The following is a 23,547-nucleotide window of genomic DNA, read 5'->3' on the forward strand; positions in this document are numbered from 1 at the left end:
GATTTTAATAAGTACATTTTTTTACTTTATTTTTCTCTTGTGCTTTACAATGAAAAAACAAAACTATACATGATAAAAGGTGTACAAATGTTACTTGAGCAATGCTATCTATCTTTTCTGGGCGTTGTGTAAGCTGAATTACACTTGCAGAGTAGTTTGCAACTATCTTAAAACTGAATCTGGGGCTGGGAAATTGTTATGTGACTAAACCAAGTTATTGAAACATTTTCCTCATTGTCTTCACCAATATTACCAGCCAGACTCAGGTGGGGCAGAACATCATAATGTTCACGCGTAGTATTACTTCAATATACCTCGTCCCTCAAAGCCCCAGCAGATGCAATTCCACCTCTCGGACTTGACTCTTGGTGAACGAGCAGCGCTCTGAAAGCCCACGTTTCCAAATAAACCTGCTGGACTTGAACCTGGTCTTGAGACTTCTTACCATAACCTTCCATACTGATTTACCGTTTTGCATCATGCAGTGGGGTTAGCCGGTTGGTCTAAGTACCAAGTTAGTGACTTCAGCGCGCTACAGACTTAAAGCCAACTTCATATTGAAGAGTGGGAATACTCCTCCATCTTGGAAACTTGAGCCGAGCTTCTCCTGTGCCATCACTGGTACTAAATCTTATTGATTTTTAAAATACATCCTGATGAATACTTTAAAGTGGAAAAGCCTGCAGATTGACTGACAGATATCATAAATTGCTATTTGTTAACTCTTCTGCACCCAATATTCTAAGTGCCATTTTGGGTGAGTAAGTATAATTCCACACTGTAATTGTTGGAGACAGTCATGAGTTTTGCACTCCTTTTGGAAAAGGATAGGGCCCAAACAAACCTGAAAACCCAAATTCTCAAAGATCAGGTGCTCCAATCTCACACTGAAATTGAGGATCTCCCTCCCCTCATGGACTTTAGGGGTCCTCCTGCCTTCCACCTGAGGGGATATTTACCCATCCCTCTCCCCAACAACAATAGGTGGCATTGGGGTTCTCCCAATGGATCACCTTCATTTATTCTGCTCATGATCCCTGCTACTTGAAACCACCGCCCACCACCCCCGCCCTCCTCCTCTTCAGCACTTCCCCCTGTATGCCCAATCCCTTTGGCACTGCCATGGCATCCCTGGCAGTGCCAGTTGGGCAATACCAATCTTGTCCCTAATCACCAGGGGGTTTCAATGGTCTCTGAACCCATCCCTCCCCAGCATGACTATCACACGCAGTCTCCATTTGTAGAGACCAGTAATGATTTTTGCTGGGTTCCTGCTGCACCCAAGATTTGAAAAATCCTGGGAGCAAGGAAAATCTGGCTTTGAATGGATTCAGCTTATTTAAATGCTCATTTTAAACATGCTGATCTGGCTCCCACCTTTAACTGGGCAGGAACCAGATTAAGTCCTGGAGTAGTGGGTGGGAAGCTACCAGTGAGGTTTGACACTGGTGCAGAACGTGCTTAAACCACTCACCCGTGACTGTCTGTCTGGACTTGTTCTACTCTAGTGTTTTTGCACTGGGTGCAACGCAGCTGGAAAGTCACAGATAATGTCTCAGTGAAGATCCTTTACAATGTTTTTCTATGTTAATGGGGCTAAGTCAGTATAACTAATCGTTTTGAATGCAGACCCCTGGGATTTCCAAGGCCATGAGTTTTATAAAACCCCATAAGAAATGACACCAGCAAAAAATTGCCAATTGTCCTGTTTCTGTGAGCTTATCATACTTTTCTGCTGGAGTTATAGCAAGAGTGGGAGAATTCCACTGAGAAATTTTGATTTGGTAATTTCTGAGGAGAAAGCTGAGAAGAATCATCTCCACTATTAATGCCATTTATGTGAAAATTTGTCAGAATATTTAAATGGGCTGTCCATATTAACAGTGACATTCTAAATTTTCTTTGAAACTACCTTTTTGAAGGATGAAGCTGGATGCTAAACATTGTTACGTCGGATATTATTTCCTTCGAGCAGTGTGGATAGGATTGAATGAAGTTATGTGGCTCACTGCCCCAGAACATTCACACCAGGCATCTCTTGGTAGAAACTATAACAACCTTGCCCTGAAACCATGTACTAATGAGCTCATGTTAGTGAGGCCAAAGTCTCCAGATAATGTCTTCCAATTAGTATCCTGACTCTGAGGCAGAGAAACTGCCACTATGGTATTATGAGTAGCACAGTTGAATGTTTGAGGGAGAGTAGAGATGTTTGCAGATGTATCTAAATCTTTGTGTACCTCACGATAAATGTATGTTTATCATGCCCCTTGTAAGGGGTATGCATAAAAGTCAGCTCTGTTTTTATATGGTGGCAATTTGTCTGGATAGCAAGCAGCTCAGATATTGAGAATGCAGGATAATAACTGATATTAACTCTTTGTTTAAATATTGAGAATGCAGGATAACATATGTTTTAGTTTGTTTAACAAAGTTGATGCATTTGTGTTTACTTGGGGGGTTTCGGAGAAACCTTTCTGATTAGGTTGTGTTAATGGGCAGAGCTAAGCTTGCAGAAAGGATTGTTTTTTTTTTACTTAGAATAAAGGGCATCTGATTGCATTTAATTTCACTAAATGGTATAAGAAAATGATAGTACTTCCATTTTATTTTGCAAGTCCCCACAAATGGATGACAAATATAACGTTTTTAAATTTCATTAGATGCATAATAATAGTAACGCTGCAGTTCTGAATTTTCTATTCAATATTTGTATTGAACAGTCAGAAATGAGGCAATAGGTAGTGAGGCCACAATTGAAACTTTCATTGACCGAAATAATTTCTGTAAATAGCAGATGATAATTGCTGGACTGTTTTGGATAGCTATAACCATCAAGAACAATTAAACAAATGTTTTCAAGCTAATTGAGGAGGAATGTCAAATTGCAGCCTCTAAAGGACAGAAGCAGGAATATTATGAGCTGTGATATTTGTTCTACTTTGTTTTACAGCTGTTACAAAATACTTGTATTAAAAATATTTGTTTCACCTTTTTACATTATTGTTCAGGTTAGAAACTCAAATGTTTAATGAAGCTCACCTGCATCATTTTTTTTTTTACATCTTGAATTTGGCTTGGATAAACATGATGCATTTACTTCAGCCGTGAACCAAAAAACCCCACTTGAGAGCTTTTATCGAACAAAGTTTATTTAAGACTATACTTGACGTGTATGGTTTAAAAAATGGCAAGAGATTTTACCAATTGCAAACAAACAAAGCAATCACTATAATAATCTTTAATGAAGATGTCTAATGGGTTCCAATCAAACAAAAACCCTTTCAATATCACCTAGGACTGACGTTTGGAGTGGGGAATGTGTAAATCAAAGGCTTATTGAGTGCTATTTGTTTCTGGCCCCTTACCTTTCCCTAGTATGTCGTGTTTTTTTTTGCTCTCCTCCCCCACCCTGCTACAGCACAATACAGCAAAGACCACTTCCGAAAGCACCAGAGAGACTCTGGTCCAGCCCACAACAATAGCAGATTTTCACCTTTCAGGAAAATAAGAATTTCTAAAGAGAAAAAGCAGGGAGAGAAGTAAAACAGTTTTTAGCTCGCTGTCCCTTCTAAAACTCAAACCTGCAGTTCCAAACTGAAAGAACTGTCCAAAAACATATGACTGTCCCTGAACAATACAGGATCATAAAACTAATCCCAGAGTAAACACCAAGTAACCCTTACGCCATTTAAGTAGAAATAAAAGGACATTTCCAATCAAGCTGGCACCAATGACATTGCTGAAGCTGTGAGCTGCAGAAATCATATATTTAAAAAAAACCCTTTTCTTAAAGGTACACTAATGTCACAATATTTGCAGTTTGATTTGTTGGCCTCGTGTTTCTCATAACATTAACGGTGTTACAACAGTTCAGAATTTAACGTATTCTCATTCTCTCTCTCTAAATTCTGGTAGAGATGGGAAATGAACAGCTCTCAGTTCTGTGTGCATTTTCATCAGCATTCCTCAGTTATTGTAGTGGGGCCTCTGGCAGCTTGAGTCAATGGTGCAGGGGAGCACAGGGTAAGGGTACCACTCAGACTTTGTCAGCCCCTCCTGATGGGGAGAAGGGCCTTTGGCAAGGTGAGAGGCAGAACCAGATGCCAAATTAGATCAAGGCCAAAGCAGGAATTGAGTGGGAGTGTGATAGGAGCCAAGGCCCTGCATAAGGTAGCTTGAAGCTACTGAGAATAGTGAATATCAGGAAAGGGAATAGGAGACCAAGTCAGACTGACAACACCCCTGAATCTGATAAACCTCCTGAGGGCTGGATGGGAGTGAGGAGCTGGAGAGGTAGATGGAACCTGGGCCTCAATTTGTACATTGGTGATGACTGTCCTCTGTAAAATGGTTTATAGCTTGAAGCTACACATTCCCTTGAGAATGTATACAGTTTTGGTGCTAGCGGAATAAAGAAATCTTGTTTCTTTTAACTTCCATGGATTCTGTGCTTAAACCCCAAATTCCATCTTGGTGCCAGGCTTGGGGATTTCACAACACAAGCATTTTCTCACAATGGACAAATGGGAAGGTTTGGCCGATCTGGGCCAGTTGGCAAAAGAACTGAAACCGGCCCTGTCAGTGACGGGGGTGGCAGTGGATGCAGAACCACAAAGGGGCAGGTTCAGCAGGATCCAGCTGGGAGTGACCAGAAAGTGGCTTTCAGTTGACCCACTTTGACATAACAGAAGAAAGATGGCGTATCCTATCACTGATATTTTCCCTGCCTAAGGGTGGGAAGCAGGATAGATGTGGGGGAAGCCAGGATGTGTTCAGCTACCTTTGTGATCAAGGATATGATAGATTCCACAACAAACACCAGGTTAAAGTCCAAGTTTATTTGGTAGCACAAGCTCTCAGAGCACTGACCCTTCATCAGGTGAGTCTCCTGAAATAAGGAGCAGTGTTCCGAAAGCTTGCGTTACCAAATAAACCTGTTGGACTTCAACCTGAGACTCCTTACTGCGCCAACCCCAGTCTAACACCAGCATCTCCACACCATAGAATTTACAATGCAGAAGGAGGTGATTTAGCTCACTGAACATGCATTGACAATTTCACCCAGGTCCTCAAAGTAGCCTCTGCTGGGTCTTTTGAGGTCCTGGCTTGGGTTTTTTGAGCACTGCTGCAGTCTTTCACAGCTTCAGCTGAAGCTTTGAGTACAAGCAAGCCTGATCTCTGGAACTTGTGTAGTTATTGGACCACATCGTTCTCCTAGATCCCTCCTTCAAATTAACCAGCTGAAAAATCACCCAGCTGCAATGGTGAAGGATGAAAATATCCAAAGAGAACTGAGGAGACTCAACAAATCCTGACTGTCCTCCTTTTTAACACGTGAGATTTGATCCAGATCATGTGAGAAGGCTGGACTGAAAACCAGGAAAGAGGCTGTTATTGGGGAGGTGACAGTGCAGACAGGAATGTATACCTCTGGGTGAAGAGCCAAGCAGAACAGATTGCTGCACATCAAGCTACAAATTGATGCTTGCTGTTCTATCCACCAAGTTTCTCAACCAAGCAAACTCAAGGGGAACTCTAAATAGGTGCTGGAATTGCAACAGGATTGGACACTTTCAAAGAGTGTAACACCTACAAACTTCAGAGATGGTGACTCCATTCCACTCAACCCCATCCCTCCTGTCTCACCAGACAGGATCCAGGTCTTCCAATAAAATGGAAATGCTGAGGCCCTGAATGGGAAGGTTTCACACAGGAGGCGATCTACTCTTGCCAGTTTAGACAGCATTATCTGATTCCACAGCCATGCCCCAAGCAAATGGCAGCTTTCACATTGCAATTCACTGCAGGGAGTTGTCAAAGTATCACTAATGACCAATCTGGACCCATACGTGACTGTCACACAGACCAGGTACTATTGGAAGACTGAGTCATTTTATATCATCCCAACTTGTACCCTTTTGACCAGCTCAGTAACACGATCAAACCTGACTGTGCAGTTGCACAGTAATCAGTGACCATGTGACACGTTTCATTACCAGGCTGGCAACTCGAGCAGGACAAGTAAATGGTGGAGTTTCCAGCTCCGAGTGCCTTGATGAGCTGAAGGGTGGAGCCAGATAGGATGAAGTGAGGGAGGAAGCAGCAAGGACAAGCCTGGGAACTGGGTGGCAGGAGCCAAGATCATGAGTACAGCAGCTTGAGGTCCCTGAAGGTGACTGGAGCCAGCTGCTCAGAAACCTGGTGTGGAAGGATTGGATTTGAGAACATTGGCTGCAGCAATGCCAGCACGAAGGGTTAAAACCATATCTAAGCTGAAATATGAAAGCTTACTGTAGGAAGACAAACTGTGTCGCCACAAACAGAAAATGCTGGAAAATCTCAGCAGGTGTGACAGCATCTGTGGAGAGAGAATAGAGCCAATGTTTCGGGTCTGGGGTGGCCCTTCATCAGAGCATCTAGTTTTCCTTTTTTAACCTGCTGATCAGATGCTCAATCAATGCATACCCCATGTTACATTCTGCCTGCTGGTGATAAATTTTAAATCCTTATATCAATCACCTTGATCAGAGTTCGAGTAACAGCAATGATGTGAAACAAGTTAATTTGATTCAGATGAGTGAATCCAATGCTCTGTCGAACTGTGCACATGTAGTCCCAACCCACAGAAATATCATTAGCACCAGCATAAATTATACAAATACCATGAGCTGTCATTGATCAGCAGCTGAAAGTGAACAGATTTTGTGAATTAGTTAACAGTGAGTGGCAAGGGCAATGCCAGTCAATTTCAACAGAACAACTTAATGGACAGAAGCTGAAAGTAACAGGCTTGAGCAATTATTTAAATCAATGATAAAAAGAGCAATGTTCAGAAGTAACTCGAAGAGGATGGAATGCAGAACTTAAGAAATACATGTAAATGAAATAGAGAATAAGCCGGAAAGAAACAGTCTGGAAAAAGGAGCACTGAGTTAGTGATGAAGTTTGACACTTCTGGGAATGGTTAAACTCAGGAAAAAGACAACATTTAAATAACAGGCAAATGTTGTCATACTCTTTTAGTGGAGAGGTGAAGAGGCCAAGATGGAGTGTTAAGCTTATCTGTGGTTTAGTGTAAGATGGGGAAAGGGATTGAAGACAATTATCCAGAAGTTTGTCAAACAGCTGATTGTCTGTTAGTGCTGAATAAAGAGGGTTGGGTGACATTTACTCACTTCATCTAAATACTCTCTCCCAATAGCAGCCAGCTATTTGGGATTAAACATGGCACTGATGTTGGTTTCAAATGCCATGTAAATGGAGCCCCCCAGTTGAAGGGATGCTCACCATCTCGTGTTCACTTGCAGCTGGAAATATGTTGAAGACTCTGACAGTGTGGAATATTTTGATGCATTTTGTCAAAAACATTCCACTAACAAGAAATCTGAGGCCTTTGAAAGGTTGTATCACTCCACTTTCTAGGAAGCACTAGGTGAAAGGGAATTTTTAGACATGGGCACTGCCTCATGCAGAGTCTGTGCAGTGAAGTGCTCGGGTCTCCTCCCACAGTCTGTGCTGGTTAGAGTGCATTGGCCATGCTAAATTCTGAGTGGAGAGGAAGGGGTCCCATCTGGTCTCGATGGGGAAACGGGAGGAGGATATGAGATCAGGCAAACACCAGTTGCTATTGTAAAGAGGGATAGGAAGGGAGGTTCCACACTGGGTGCAAGCAATCTCTCCTGTTTCCTGACACCAACTCACTCCTATTTAACCCCTCGATCAGTTATCAGGCAATGTGCCAGTGTGTGATTCAAACCAGTCTCTCTCCCTTCAGTGGAAGTGGTTGAAGGGATCAGCATTTGCTGCTCCATGAAAATTGTAGCCAGTCACTGGTGGTGGGGGGGGGTTTAATCTGCAGCTTTCTACTTGTCACCTCTGGGCAAGGTCACATGATCCTAATCAGGATTTAGGATCAAAAGTGTTGAAGTTTTTTAGTTTATTAATTAGTACCACAATTAGATTTACATTAACACTAATGAAGTTAGTGTGAAAATCCCCAAGTCACCATACTCCAGCACCTATTCAGGCACACAGGGTCAATTTAGCATAGCCAATGCACCCTAACCAGCACCTTTTTTCAGACTATGGGAAGAAACTAGGACACATGAAGAAACACATGCAGACATAAGAACATAAAGAATGTAAGAAATAGGAGTAGGCCATCTAGCCCCTCGAGCCTGCCCCACCATTCAATAAGATCATGGCTGATCTGTCGCTGCTCAGTTCCACTTTCCTGCCCTCTCCCCATAACCCTTAATCTCCTTTCTTATCAAAAACCCATCAACCCGCGTCTTAAATATATTTAGCGAGGCAGCCTCCACCACTTCAACGGGCAGAGAATTCCAGAGGTTCACCACCCTTTTGAGTGAAGAAGTTCCTCCTCAACTCTGTTCTAAACTGCAGCACCCCGCACCCACCCCCCCCCCCCCCCCCACTTGAGGCTGTGCCCCCTAGTCCTACTGTCCTTTCTGAGCGGGAAGAGTCTCCACCTCTATCCTATCCATCCCATTCATCTTATGTCTCAATGAGATCTCCCCTCATTCTTCTAAACTCTAACAAGTACAAGCCCAGTTTATTCAGCCTCTCCTCATAGTTCAACCCCCTCAACTCCGGTATCAGCCTAGTAAACCTCCTCTGCACTCCCTCCAAGGCCAAAATATCCTTAAGTGCAGTGACCAAAACGGCACATGGTACTCCAGCTGCGGCCTCACCAATGCCCTGTACAACAGACATGGGAAAATGTGCGCACACAACACGAGACTAACCACGAGCTGGGAATCGCGTTGGGGTCCTTGGTGCTATGAGGCAGCAGTGCTAACCCTTATGCCACCCTGAAGGCCAGAGTTTTCAAACTTCACTCAGTCAATGACAGTTTTCACTTTTTAGCAAAATTATCCCATAAATGTTGGAGAGAGAGTACAATTGAGTAGTGGAGATGAAAGAGAAACAAAACACTTGGAAAACCTCAGGTCTGGCAGCATCTGTGGAGAGAACAGAGATAATGTCTAAAGTCCATACAACTCCCCTTTAAAATCTACTGAGTATTTTCTTCCAGCATTTTGTTTTTATTTCTGATTTCCAGCACCTGTTTTTTATTGAGATTTGTTTAGAAATTGATAAGTTTTACAGTAAAACATTTCAGGATTAGCAGAATAGATAACCAACTTTGAGTGAAAAACAGTTTCAGAAACAAAAATAAATTGACATTTAAAGTCTGATCATTGTCAAAGACATAAAGCTAATGACCGTTTCCCTCACCTTTTGAACTGTACTTCCAGCTGGAAGTTTTCTTTTCTGCCTCTGTACAAAGGTTCTTGATTTTTGAGAACAAGTTTGAACACCAATGTATAGGTTATGAAGATGGGAAGATATTCATTTTAATCCTTGAATTTGAGCAGAATAATTGTACCATACAGCTCTTCCATATTCCTGTTTCTCGTAATCCCTGTGTAGTTTGAAACAAAATGAATTGGTTCTGAGAACCCTGATCTTTAGGAGGTAGTTGTGGCTGTATCTCAGCTTCTACCTGCCTCAAACCGAGGCAATCTGAAACCTGACCACTTCTGGGGAGGAGATTGTCAACCATTTCTGTTACAGACCCTCCAGCAAGAATTCAGTAAATTGAAAGGACAGTTGTAGAAACTTCAGGCTTTGGTTCCAAAAAAAAATAAAATCTAAAAGGTTCAATAAGTCCCTACAAGTTATATCATTGCAGGAAAGTGCAGACAAATTGATTGACAATCTATAGATCGCTATCGCACACTAACACACTTCATATCATGCCATTAATTTCCTGTTATCATGCCATAATTAAACTTGTCTATAAATCTGAACACTGGCATGGTTTATACCATTTAGATTAAGATATCACTGCTGGCTTAACATCATAGCAAGTGGCAGGTGGTGTGTGAGTGCCTACCATCTGTGGCTGGTACTATACCACAAAACTAATTTACTGTGACTGTTGGTCCAGTAAAACGTATGTGACACCAGGCACTTCCTCACATTCTCTGCACCTTTTTAAAGTTGAATGTCCGTCTCCTCATTTTCATTAAACTACAACCAATTATATTGGCTGGAATTTTCTGACAAAAATTAAGAGTATAGAGGCTAGAAAACTGGAATAATCTGTGCCAGACTTTCTGGTGTGTTCCAGACCATAATCATCCTGCATTTTGTCACTTTTTTTGAATTGTGTTGGTTCTGAGGGGGGGGCAAAACCTAAACCATGTTTGAGTCTGGCTGCAAAGTATTTGGGTGCTGCTTTTGAAAAGGCGGGGGGGGGGCCTGATTTCAGTGCACTGGAAGATGCCTTCCCTCCTCCTCACACACCACCCCACCCCTCCCCTGCCAAAAAACAAATTGCCTTCCATCATAACCATGACCTCCACGTAGGCCCCACCCCATCACACTGTGCCCTTCTGGCAGTCCCCAGCTGGCACTGTCAGGTGGGCAGTGCCTTCTAGTCACTACCCACCATGTCCTTGAGCACCCAGGGGTTTCAATGCCCTCAGGTGTGGCCATCACTCCTGGTGTCCACTATTTGGAGACCAATAGTGATTCTGAGTTAGTGCTATGCTCAGGGCTGAGAAGTTCCTGGGAACTGGGAAAGTGTGACATTGAATGGGCTGAGTGTATTTAAATGTTATTTTTAAATGCACTAATTAGCCTTGTGTCCTTTTGTGGGTGAATTCTGCTTTGCGCCACTGGAAAGGGACCAGGACGATCGCAAACCATTTGGAGCCAGATGTATTCAGTAATAATTGGCATGTTATTAGTGCTGTTATGCTGGGTATATTTTTGTATTTAGCAATTCAGGAGGGTTTAGTTAATTTGGGAGCTCCTATTTGATAGGCGCTCCATGTGGCGTGGGAGAAAATAGTTTCTGTACTGCTGTACGAGCTGATGAATTAATAGGTAAATTGCATCCATTGTTTCTTGACAATTTTTAGGAGCTATTGCTTCACTTTTATTTGATCCCATCTGACCCGAAGCAAGCATTTTAATCACCATTCATTATGCAATGAATGGAGCACTTTACCTGTAATTTAGAAAGGGATCTTTTATTCTAAACAAGCATTATTTTAATATCCAGTGGAGAAATGTTTCTATCAGCATTTACACAAACACACAGGGTAATAGTGAAAAGGCAAAATAAATTTTAAAAATCTCCCAACTGCCCACTTCCTGTTTTAACCGGGGTTGCGTCAGGAGACAGATTGATCCATTCACCGGATCGGCTGAGTAAAATCTTGAGGCTGTTGCTTGCTTGGGTTGCATTCCAGTCCTCAGAAAACCCAACAAGTAAAATGAGGTGAGAAGGGCAGGATCCAAAAAAAAATTGTTGCCTTTTTATAGCACTGCCTGTGGGGCCAGGAGAAGCAGCAGTGTTTCCTCCCCCTGCTTCCCTCCCTGTGACAGACTGACCTGTACTCTCCGTCCTCTGTCATCTCTAACTCCCTTCCCCCCCCCCACCCCCCTCAATCTTCACCCACTTGTGCACACTGTCATCCTTCACCACCCCCCCCCCCCCCCCCCCCACAAACCGCATCTCTAATTTTCCTCTGATCTCTCTTCCACAATTCACATCCCATTTCCCTCTATCTCTTTTCTTCACTTGCTCTATTTTGCTCTCCAACTGCAATCTTGTGCTGTGGGTTTCTGCTCCAATCAGTAGAGACCTCATCAATTAGACCAGTTGACATGAGTAGGCAAACACGACCACTACACACTCAGTCAGGTTCAGCAGTGGTACAGCTCAGGACATGTGTATGAACAACTGTCCCAAAAGCACTCAAGACACACTGCAATGGGCTACAGTTACACTTGAACTTTGACATGTATGATGAACATAGAACATTACAGCGCAGAACAGGCCCTTCGGCCCACGATGTTGCGCCGACCTGTTACAAAAACAATGACCCACTAGCCTATACCAATCCCTTGTTCGTCCATAAACCTATCCATAGATCTCTTAAACGCCCCCAAACTAGGCACATTTACAACCGCAGCAGGCAGGGCATTCCAATCCCTCACCACCCGCTGGGTAAAGAACCTACCCCTGACATCCGTCCTATAACTACCCCCCCTTAATTTAAAGCCATGCCCCCTCGTGCTAGCTTTCTCCATCCGAGGAAAAAGGCTATCACTATCCACCCTATCTAAACCTCTAATCATCTTATATGTTTCAATAAGATCCCCTCTTAGCTGCCTTCTTTCCAACGAAAACAACCCTAAATCCCTCAGTCTCTCCTCATAGGACCTCCCCACCATACCAGGCAACATGCTGGTAAACCTCCTCTGCACCCTCTCCAAAGCCTCCACATCCTTCCTGTAATGTGGGGACCAGAACTGCACACAGTACTCCAAGTGCGGCTGCACCAGAGTAGTGTACAGTTGCAACATGACGCTGCGACTCCTAAATTCAATCCCCCTACCAATAAACGCCAAGACACCGTACGCCTTCTTAACAACCTTACCTACTTGATTCCCAACTTTCAGGGATTTATGTACACATACACCTAGATCCCTCTGCTCCTCCACACTATTCAAAGTCCTCCCGTTAGCCCTATACTCGACACATCTGTTGCTCCTACCAAAGTGAATTACCTCACACTTCTCCACATTAAATTCCATCTGCCACCTCTCAGCCCAGCTCTGCAACCTATCTAAGTCTCCCTGCAGACTATGACACCCTTCCTCACAATCTACCACACCTGACTTTGGTGTCATCAGCAAATTTACTAATCCACCCAACTATACCCTCATCCAGATCATTAATAAAAATTACAAACAGCAGTGGCCCCAAAACAGATCCCTGAGGCACACCACTCGTAACCGAACTCCATGATGAATATTTACCATCAACCACCACCCTCTGTCTCCTATCTGATAGCCAATTCCTGATCCAACTTCCTAGATTACCCACAATCCCATACATCTGCATTTTCTGCAGATTCAAATGTTAATGTTTTGTTTAGTGTTTGACTCTGACCATTCTGTTTTAAGTGTGTGTTAATCGTTTGTCTGGGTTTATCAATGGTCTAGAATCTCCAGGGTTTGAACAATGGGTGTTTGACTATTCTCAGGAAGTCTTTTGAGGCCAAGAAGGCTTCCTTTGTGATGTTACCCTCTCCTTCAGTATTTCTATAGAGGCTTCCTGATATCACTTGATTAGGTCAGAGGTGCTGGTTTGATTAGATGGGGGTGTACTTTGAATTCAGTCTCTGGTGCCATCCTGTCAGGTTCCCTTTGAGTGTTAGACCTTGTTTGCATTTTAAAAGCATGCCTCTTGCCTGCTTGTCTGGATCTGTTCCCTTGTGATCTTTAATGGAGGGGTTCCGTGCAGTTCAGTCTGTTTCATATTATATACCTAACTTCAGAAATTTGTCTGCTAACAGATTGGATCTGGGGCATGAAGCCCTTAATTCAAGGTTTTCTGTCTGGTACTCGTGTAACCCAGCAAGAAACCCAAAAGACCACCTGTGCTGCAATGATCCTATTGGTGGCATTTTCCAGCCTCCTGTTGAAGGGGTTTGTAAATGGAAGCGTGTAGAGTAGAACGGGTGGCTAGCCCTTCACTTTCCTGCTTGAATCTGAGCTGTGCCTCCATAATATGGTGGGCAGGTAAGGCTTTGGTTCTCTGAGGTCTAACCTCGGGCCTAAAAATGCCCTGGCTGCTAACTAAAGGCCTCTTTTGGGCCTGTTTCTGCCTCCGTCACCATATGATGGGTAGAGGAAGGCAGAAGGGAAATAATCAGCCTGCTACTTTCCCAAATCAAGGTGAAAGTTGAAAAGAAGAAGGTATCCCCTTTGGATGACCCCAGTAACCATTTACAGTCTCCTGTTCAAGATGGTAGCCTGTCTTGTGCCTTCTCTCCCACCCTGCAAGCTCCTCAAACCAAACCACCACTCACCAACATCACTGATCCCTCTCTGGTTGAAGTCCCAGGCTTACCTTGATTTGGAAACCATGTTGTTCTTTCTCAGGCTACTTGTAGTTCCAACGGCAGCCACGACCTGCATTGGGAAAGTTCAGGGATTACTCAGCTGTTGGACAATCTGACCAACAACAGCATGACTTCTGTTCCTGAGAGGTGGAATTTGCCCTTGTTAAGACCACTCCCCACCTATTATCACTGAAGGGTAGTCCTTTTCTAATGTTTTTACTGGGTAGGTGAGTAATACACCGCTTGATAAAATTCACCCCACACGCATACAATCTATAGCTCTGGGCCTGCATTTCCACCCATCTCGGGTTGCGTGAGTTGAAAAATCTCTTAGCCAGAGAGAGTGTACAGTGATCTCCCTCAGTTTCACACGCTCTATCCATGGCAACTGAATGCGACCCATGCAAGTTTTTTTTTTGCTGTTTCATTTTCTACGCCAACTGTTCACAGGTAGACTTCAGGATCCTTGTTCTGATGGTAGGATTTTACGGGCCTTATCTGAGAGATCACAAAATCCCGACCAGTGTCTCAGTTTAAAGATAACTTTTATTTAGACCGGCAGCTGCTTGGAGAAATTGTAAAGCTCAGGGCAGCTCCCGAGACCTCACGAATTTATATACAGTTCAGAAACAGATCAATTATATCTTATCAATTCTGCCTTTCATTAGCTTTACATCAATCAATCATCATCAATATACATATCTATCATACATCTTAGCCATTTGCATCTTCTCCCTCTGGCATTACAGTATTTCATGAGCCCATAGGATCCAGAAAGGAACTCTTGTCCTCACTGACCCCACTTCATGTATCCCTTAGCATCCACGAACACCAACCCAAAATCCGAAGCTACCGCATTCACCGAAGCCCCCTTAACTACTCTGCTGGTAACATCCTCAAACACTCACTCCAACAGGTTTGTCAAACATGATTTCCCTTTCGTAGATCTATATTGATTCTGCCCAATTTTAACCTGGACATTTAGAAAAATAATGTTATCATATCCTGCATAATAAATTCTAGCTTTTATCTTGTTACTGATGTCAAACTAACGGGTTGGTACCTATGTTTTCTCTCTGCCTCCTTTCCTAAGCAGCAGCATTACATTCACCACCTTTCTTTAATCTGCAGGAATTATCCCAGAATCTGTAGCATTTTGGAAGGTGACCACAAATGCACCCGTCGGGTGGAATTTTACTGGCACGTCTGTCCGAGGTTTGTACGATCCAGCCTGAGGCCAGTGAAGAATGCTGTTCTCCCGACCTCGCCTGTCCCCAGAATCGGGGCTGGCTCGCCAGTAAAATTCCAGCCGTTATCTCTATAGCCACCTCTTCCAACACTCCGGGAGGTAGACCCTCTGGTCCAGAGGATGTGTCAATGTTCAGTCCCATTAATTTCTCCAGTACTTCTTTTTCACGAGTACACATTTTCATTTACTTTCCCATTTCTCATTAGCCCAATGGTTCTCGAGTATCTCAGCAAGGTTTTTTAACCTTGCTCCGTGAAGATAGACACTGAGGGTGTGGTTTAGCAGGACCGTTAGCCATGGATACAAATTCCACACGGCCACGAAATATCACAAAGGCCAAAAACAGGATTTGTTCTGCTGAGATTTAAGATTACGACCTTCCCAGGACTTTATCGATTTTAATATGATCAGATTCATAACCACCAGGAGGGGAGATGATCTGATTTATGCAAATTTGAATGCATGCACATCTCTGTAGTGGGCTTAATGATGCATCTTTAAGGGAAAGCTAAAGAGCTCCAGGAGCCTTGCTGTCCCCTGGCGCACTCAGCCCTGAAGGCCCACCGTTGTCTGCACTGTGCAGTTGAAGTCCTTGGCCGTGGTGCTCAGGTTCTGATCCGTGCTTCGGATATCTCCTACTATGAATCTGACTTTTGAGCCCCAGACTTCCCACTGTAGACACCATACTTGCAGTGTCTGGATGCTGTACATGACTGGTACCATCCTCCTGTGACAGAAGGCTTTAGGACTTCTGCAACTACAAGGTTAAATGAGGAAGTGTCGCTGATGACCCCTCCTGGTACTCCCAGCTCTACCTTTGCATCTTGAGCAGCTAAGGGGATGTATGTGTCCAGAGACGGCACCTGTCTGGGGCACGAGTCAGTGCTGGAATCCAGCAAACCTCCAATTGAGATCCCTGGGATGTTAATGCACATCAGCAGCTGTGTAGCACTCACCAAATAGTGACCCAGACGCCTGCCTGTTTAAAATGGTTCACCTGAGGTGTATGGACACAATGCATCTTCAGTATCCAACATCTCCTCCAAGGTCATGTCAGGGGTGGGTGGTGAGACACTGGTGGACAGGCCAGGCTGATCGAGTAATGTTCCTGCAACACAGTTTGTGACAGTGAAGAGGGGAACCATTAGATGCAGTGTATTTGCATTTGGATAAGGCATCTGAGACACAAAATAAAAGGTTACTCACAGGGATAGAGATTTGGCTGGCCAATAGAAACAAAGTTGTAATAAATGGGTTAGCAAATGAATGGGGAGCCACAGAGATTAGCTCTAGCGCCTCAAGTGTTTACAATTATTAAAATCTGAGATTTTAATATTGTTATATTTAAATGTTCTTTTAATTTGAGGTAAAATGTCAGTGTAAAAAAAAAAAGCATCTGGGCTCCTGGTTCTGACTGATGATAAGCTAGCATGAGGATAAAGGACCCAAGCCAATGCTATTAAAATCCAAATGTCATGTTAAATGGATGAAAGCCAAGTGCAGGACAGCTGGACTTGCTTTGGGCAGGATTTTACAGCCTCACTCGAGTGAGACTGGAAATTCCTGCCCAGGGTCAACAGAAGTTTGTACTGCCCACCCCTCACTGACTCTGATTCTGCAGCGTGGGAAAAGTTCACCAACTGTCCCTTGAGTTCCTGACTTTCACTTTTAACCAAATAAATTTGGATTGCTGAACACCTACTCCTTAAAAGAAAGCTTCCACACGGTGATGGCTTCTTTACAATAACTTTACAAATCTTTCAGCAGAAGTACATAACAGTATAACATTTTAACAAATAGTTTCCATTTTGTTCAGCAGTTATGCATACTGAATTATTAGCTTTCAAAGATTTAACCACACAGAAGTCGGTACATAAGCAGAATTACTAGAATTCAAACATCAGAGTTATAACTCGATCTGTCTTTTCTTTTCCACTCCTCTTTATTCTCTGAATAGAAAATTAAAAATTATATGGATTTTGGCTTTAATCTTTGTAGTTTAAAATGAAGTTTAAAGCTTTAGCTTTAAATCTTTTCTATAGCTTAACAAGTAAGTTTAAAGTACTTAGAATGTGGAACATTACAGCGCAGTACAGGCCCTTCGGCCCTCTGTGCCAACCAGTGGCACTAATCTAATGACCCTGTAACCTAAAGTATTCCAATGTTATCCATATGCCTATCCACTGACCATTTGAATGCCCTTAAAGTTGGTGAGTCCACAACTGCAGGCAGGGCATTCCATGACCTTACTACCCTCTGAGTAAAGAACCTACCTCTGACATCCGTCCTATAATTACCACCCCTTAATTTAAAGCTATGTCCCCTCCGTGTTAGCCAGCATCTGGGGAGGGAGGAGGAGGGGAGAGGAGGTTCTCGCTGTCCACCCTATGCCTCAATTAGGTCACCTCATAACCTTCTCTAATGAAAATAACCTCCAGTCTCTCAGCCTTTCCTCAAAGACCTTCCCACCATACCAGGCAACATCCTGGTAAACCTCCTCTGCACCCTTTCCAAGGCTTCTACATCTTCCTTATTACGTGGCGACCAAAACTGTACGCAATACTCCAAGTGCGGCCGCACCAGAGTTTTTTGTACAGTTGTACTTCAGTTAAACTGAACGGATGTTTGCTATAAACTTCTCATGGTTATCCAGAGATGGTAACGTTGCATTAAAGTTTTAAGAACATCCTGATCAGCTTGTGTCTCTATTTTGTACTCAAATTTTCAGTTTACTCGTGTGATTGCAAACCAATTTGGGTTGCCTTCCCCTTCACTTGTGGATGCATATTAACCATGCTGTCTGATTATAACTAACTTCAGCAAAGGTTTCTCAACTTTAATACAGTAGAATATGGTTTTTTTTCTTACTCTTCTCTGCTAATGGAAACATGCCTTTAATGGGTCTTTGAAGTTTTGCTGCAGAAGCCTCAAAAAAAAAGCTTCAGAATTATCTTCCTCAACCACTTCCTCCTTAATAGAGTTTCATAAGAACATAAGAAATAGGAGCAGGAGTAGGCCATCTAGCCCTTCGAGCCTGCCCCGCCATTCAATAAGACCATGGCTGATCTGTTGTAGCTCAGTTCCACTTTCCCGCCCTCTCCCCATAACCCTTAATCCCCTCTCTCTTATCAAGAACCCATCAACCCGCTTCTTAAAAATATTTAGCGAGGCAGCCTCCACCACTTCAACGGGCAGAGAATTCCAGAGATTCACCACCCTTTGAGTGAAGAAGTTCCTCCTCAACTCCGTTCTAAACCGCCTCCCCTTTATCTTGAGGCTGTGCCCCCTAGTCCTACTGTCTTTTTTGAGCAGGAAGAGTCTCTCCACCTCTATCCTATCCATCCCATTCATCATCTTATACGTCTCAATGAGATCTCCCCTCATTCTTCTAAACTCTAACGAGTACAAGCCTAGTTTATTCAGCCTCTCCTCATAGCTCAATCCCCTCAACTCCGGTATCAGCCTAGTAAACCTCCTCTGCACTCCCTCCAGGGCCAAAATATCCTTGCGCAGGTGCGGCGCCCAAAACTGCACACAGTACTCCAGCTGCGGCCTCACCAATGCCCTATACAGCTGCAGCAAGACCTCCCTACTTTTATATTCAATCCCCTTCGCTATGAAGGCCAGCATCCCATTCGCCTTCCTGACCACCTGCTGCACCTGCAAGCTGGGTTTTTGCGACTCATGCACAAGGACCCCGAGGTCCCTCTGCACCGTCGCCTGCTGCAGTTTTTCGCCACGTAAGTAATAGTCCTTCCTACCATTCTTCCTACCAAAGTGGACCACCTCACACTTGCCAACATTAAATTCCATTTGCCATTTCCCTTTTATTGTTCTGACCAACAGCAAATGAATAAACTTGCACCAAGGGAGTATTCATCTTTACTCAGGGCCCACTGAAGCTTATCCAAGAAATCTATTCCAGTCCTCTGCAGGTAAAGCTACTTATCCTGATTTGAAACATCAATCCAATCCTTCACTGTTGCTGGGTCAAAAACCCTGGCCTGCCCCTCCTAACAGCACTCGGGGTACCTGCACCACAGGAACTCCAGCAGTTCCAGATGGCAGCCAACCACAAGCTTCTCAATGGTGATGAGGAATGGGCAATGAACTCAGGACTAACCAGTGACACCACCTCCTGTAAATGAATAAAAATAATACACAATCCTGTTCTTCCTGTTGATATTTGAAAAAAGGACATTTTCTCCTTTCACAATATTATCCAAATGTCTGTTCACTCTATTTTCCCATTTGCATTCAAGATAATCTTTTTATTCAGTTTAGCAATGACGTGGGTCAATTCAGATTCCTTTGTTTCAGACTTGACCATTGAATCTTTTATAGACGTTTTACAGATCTTTCTATCATCACTAACCATTGCAAAGGTCCTGAAGGATGGCAACGGATAATGTTGTCCTCTGTTCAAGAAAGGAAATAATCCAGGAAATTATCGACCAATGAGTCTTACATCAGTGGTAGGGAAGATATTGGAGAAGATTCTTAGCCGTAGGTTTTACACGTATTTGGGAAAAACTTTGGCTAATTAGGGAAAGTTAGCTTGGCTTTGTGTGGGGCAAGTTATCTCTTAGTGACTTGGTTTTTTTGAGGAGGTGATTAATGAAGATAGAGAAGTAGATGTTGTGTAGATGGATTTTAGTCAGGCTTTTGACAAGTCCTTTCATGGTAGGCTCACCTAGAAGATGAAAGATGCTTGGGATCCATGGTGACTTTACCATTTGGATTTAAAATTGGCTTGACCTTAAGTCAAAGTAGTGGTGGAGGGATGTTCTTGTGGCTGGAGGTCCATGACTGTTAGTGTTCCACATATTGGGACCTCTGCTATCTATTAAAAAATTAAAATAAATGGGTGAGTTAGTAAGTTGGCAGATGACACAGGTGGAGTTGTTGATTTTTAGTGCAGGAAGTTGTCAAAGGACACAGCGAGATAGTCAGTCAGAGATTTACAGTCTGGAAACAGGCCCTTCGGCCCAACTGATCGATGCCACCCTTTTTTAAACCCCTAATCTAATCCCATTTGGCCCATATCCCTCGATACCCATTGTACCCATGTAATTGTCTGAATGCTTTTAAGACACATTTGTACCCACCTCCATTAATACCTCCAGCAGCTTGTTCCAGACACTCACCACCCTCTGTGGGTGGGGGGGAAATGCCCCTCTGGATACCTTTTTTGTATCTCTCTCCCCCACCTTAAATCTCGGCCCTCCTAGTTTTGGACTCCCCTACCTTTGGGAAAAGATATTGACTGTCTAGCTAATCTATGCCCTTTTTATAAACCTCTAAGATCACCCCTTAGCCTTCTACACTCTGGAGAAAAAAGTCCCAGTCTATCCGATCTTTTTTTTTATAACTCAATTTATCAAGTCCCGGTAGCATCCTAGTAAATCTCTTCTTCTGTGCTTTTTTTCTAGTTTAATAAAATCCTTTCTATAATAGGGTGACCAGAACTGTACACAGTATTCAAGCATGGCCTTCCCAATGTCTTGTACAGCTTCAAGATATCCTAACCTCTGTATTCAATGTTCTGACCCATGAAACCAAGCATGCCGAATGCCTTCTTCACCACTCTGTCCACCTGTGACTCCCCTTTCAAGGAGCTACGTAGCCCTAGTTTACTGCTGGATCTCAGTTAATGGTAGGGCACTGGGGAGAGTTACAGAACAAAGTCCTGTCCTGGTTCAATCTAACAAAATGCATCAGCTCGCATTTATCTAAATTAAACTCCTCCTACCATTCACCAGCCCGTTGGCCCAATTGATCAAGATCCCATTGCAATCAACTTCCTTCACCGCCCACTACGCCACCAATCTTGGTGTCACCTGGAAACTTAGTAACCATGCCTCCCCTTGTCTCATACCATAAATCATTAATATAAATGACAAGTAACAGTGGACCCAGCACTGATCCCTGAGGCACATCGCTGGTCGCAGGCCTCCAGTTTGATCAGTTGCAGATATGGGCAGAGAGATGGCAAATGGAGATAAGCCTGTAGTATGAGGTACTACTCTCTGGGAAATCAAATGTTAAAGGTAAATATACAGTCAAAAACAGGACTCTAAGAGCATTGATGTATAGAAAGATCTTGGTTGAAATCTATAGTTACCTGAAAGTGGTGAGACAAGCAGATATTCAGGTAAAGAAGGCATATGGCACGCTTGCCTTTATCGGTCGGGGCTTTGAGTACAAGAGTCAGGATGTCATGTCACAGGTTTATAAAACTTTTGTTAGGCCACGATTAGAGTATTGCATTCAATCCTGATAGCCACAGTACATGAAGGATGTGGAAACTTGAGTGCCAAAGAGGTTTATAAGAACATTCCTGGATTATAATATGAGCTCAGAGAGGCTGGACAAACAAGGGTTGTTTTCTCTGAAGAAGCAGAGGCTAAAAGAAGACCTGAAACATGTCTTTAAAATTGAGAGAGGCAGAGATTGGGTTGACGACCCTCTTCTCAAGAATTAAAATGCTCTCACCTTCAAGTGCATGCCCCCTAATATTAGGGCAATGTTCAAAGGAGATTTGAAGGCAAGTGTTTTATAGAGTAGAGGTGTCTGGAACACACTGCCAGGGGTATGAATGGAGGCAGATATGATTGGGCATTTAGATAAGCACGTGAATATACGAGAAAGAGATATTGACTAAGGCCAGGCAAAAGGGATGAGTTTAATTTGGGGTCATGTCCAGTACAACATTGTGGGCTGAAGGGTCTATTCCTGTTCTGTGATCTATGTTCTTTAACTCCATCTGCAGTGAATTTAAGCAATAGGCAAAGACTTTCATGCCAAAGTTTGGAATGGGACTTCTCATCAAAGCTATGACACTATCATTCACTCTCTAATGTAATTTTTCTCAGGCCATTTCATTGTGTCCAATTTCATTATCTTTGAAACTTTAATTTTTGTATTTTCACTTCATTTGCTCTCTGTTCTCTCTCTATTGAGTAAATGGCATGTTAGCCTTTATTGCAAACAATCTGGAGCATACAAGTAGGAAAGTCTTGCTCCAGCTGTATGTGGAATTGGAAAGATCATACCCAGAGTACTGTGTACAGTTCTTGTCTCCCTATTTAAGGAGTGATTTACTTGCACTGGAAGCAATTCAGAGAAGGTTCACTAGTTTGATTTTTCTAGAACTAAAGGGCACTATTATAAAATAAGAGGCCTGGCTTTTGAGACTGAGATGAGGGTGAATTACTTCTGAGGGTTGCTAATCATTGGAATGATCTACCCCAAAGAGCAGTGGAAGCTGGATATTGCTCATTTTAACCTTGAATATATTCAGTTAGGTAAGCTATGATTTTTTTGAATGGCAGAGTAGGCTTGAGGGGCCAGATGGCCTTTTTGTGCTTCCCTTTCTATGCTCTGAGGTGAGAAAACACCTAAGCTCTATTTTCTAAATTTTTTTTTAAATATGACAGCAACTTATTGCCAAAGTATTATATTGCTGTCCTCCAATTGCTTGCTTTAAAACCTAAGCAGCATATTGCATTTCCAGATGTGTTCGTGCTTCAAGTCATCCTGCAAACTGGTTTTCCATCCACAGGTTTTCCAAGATTTGAGACAGTTCCTGGTTATAATAAGATTCTATCCTATTTACTAACACCTCTTCAATTTGAAGGGAGAGGAAAAGGTCTCTCTATCCCTGCTTGGGCACAGCCCACAATGATATATGCCCAAATTCTCCTATTTATGCCCTTGGAAAGCCTTTCTTGAAGTTCTAGCCAGTTGAGAACTGAACTGAGCTTATGAGGCCGCCTGAAATGTCCCAGCCTTTCTCCAGACTAATTGACTGACCTTGATTTTTTAAAAAAAAAAAAATTTATTTTAACACAAATTGAAGGAGTTTTTTTCTCTTTTTTTGATCAAGTCAGGATGAAGGGCAGTGGAATGGCTGATCCTGCCCTCATCTTGCAATTGAGCACATCATAAGAATTTAGGATGAAGATTTTGACCTGGGTTTGGATCAGGTGAGGTTCTGCTCCACTCGCTGAACAACAGAGCAGACACCTGAGGGCTCACGTGGCAAAGCAGCCGGCATAATAAATGACCCCACACAACCCGGACATACACTCATCCACCTCCTTCCGTCGGTAAGAAGATAAAACGGTCTGAGGACACGTACCGACCGATTTTTCAAGATCGGCTTCCCTGCTGCTGTCAGACTTTTGAATGGACCTGCCTTGCATTAACTTGATCCTTCTCCACAGCCTAGCTGTGACTAACACTACATTCTGCACCCTCTTCTTTCTTCCTCTGAACAGTATGCTTTGTATAACACACAAGGAACAAAATTTTTCACTGTTTACTAATACAGGTGACAATAAA

The sequence above is a fragment of the Carcharhinus amblyrhynchos genome, chromosome 8, assembly GCF_965287045.1.
Source record: "Carcharhinus amblyrhynchos chromosome 8, sCarAmb.v2.hapA, whole genome shotgun sequence".
In the NCBI taxonomy this organism is placed as follows: domain Eukaryota; kingdom Metazoa; phylum Chordata; class Chondrichthyes; order Carcharhiniformes; family Carcharhinidae; genus Carcharhinus; species Carcharhinus amblyrhynchos.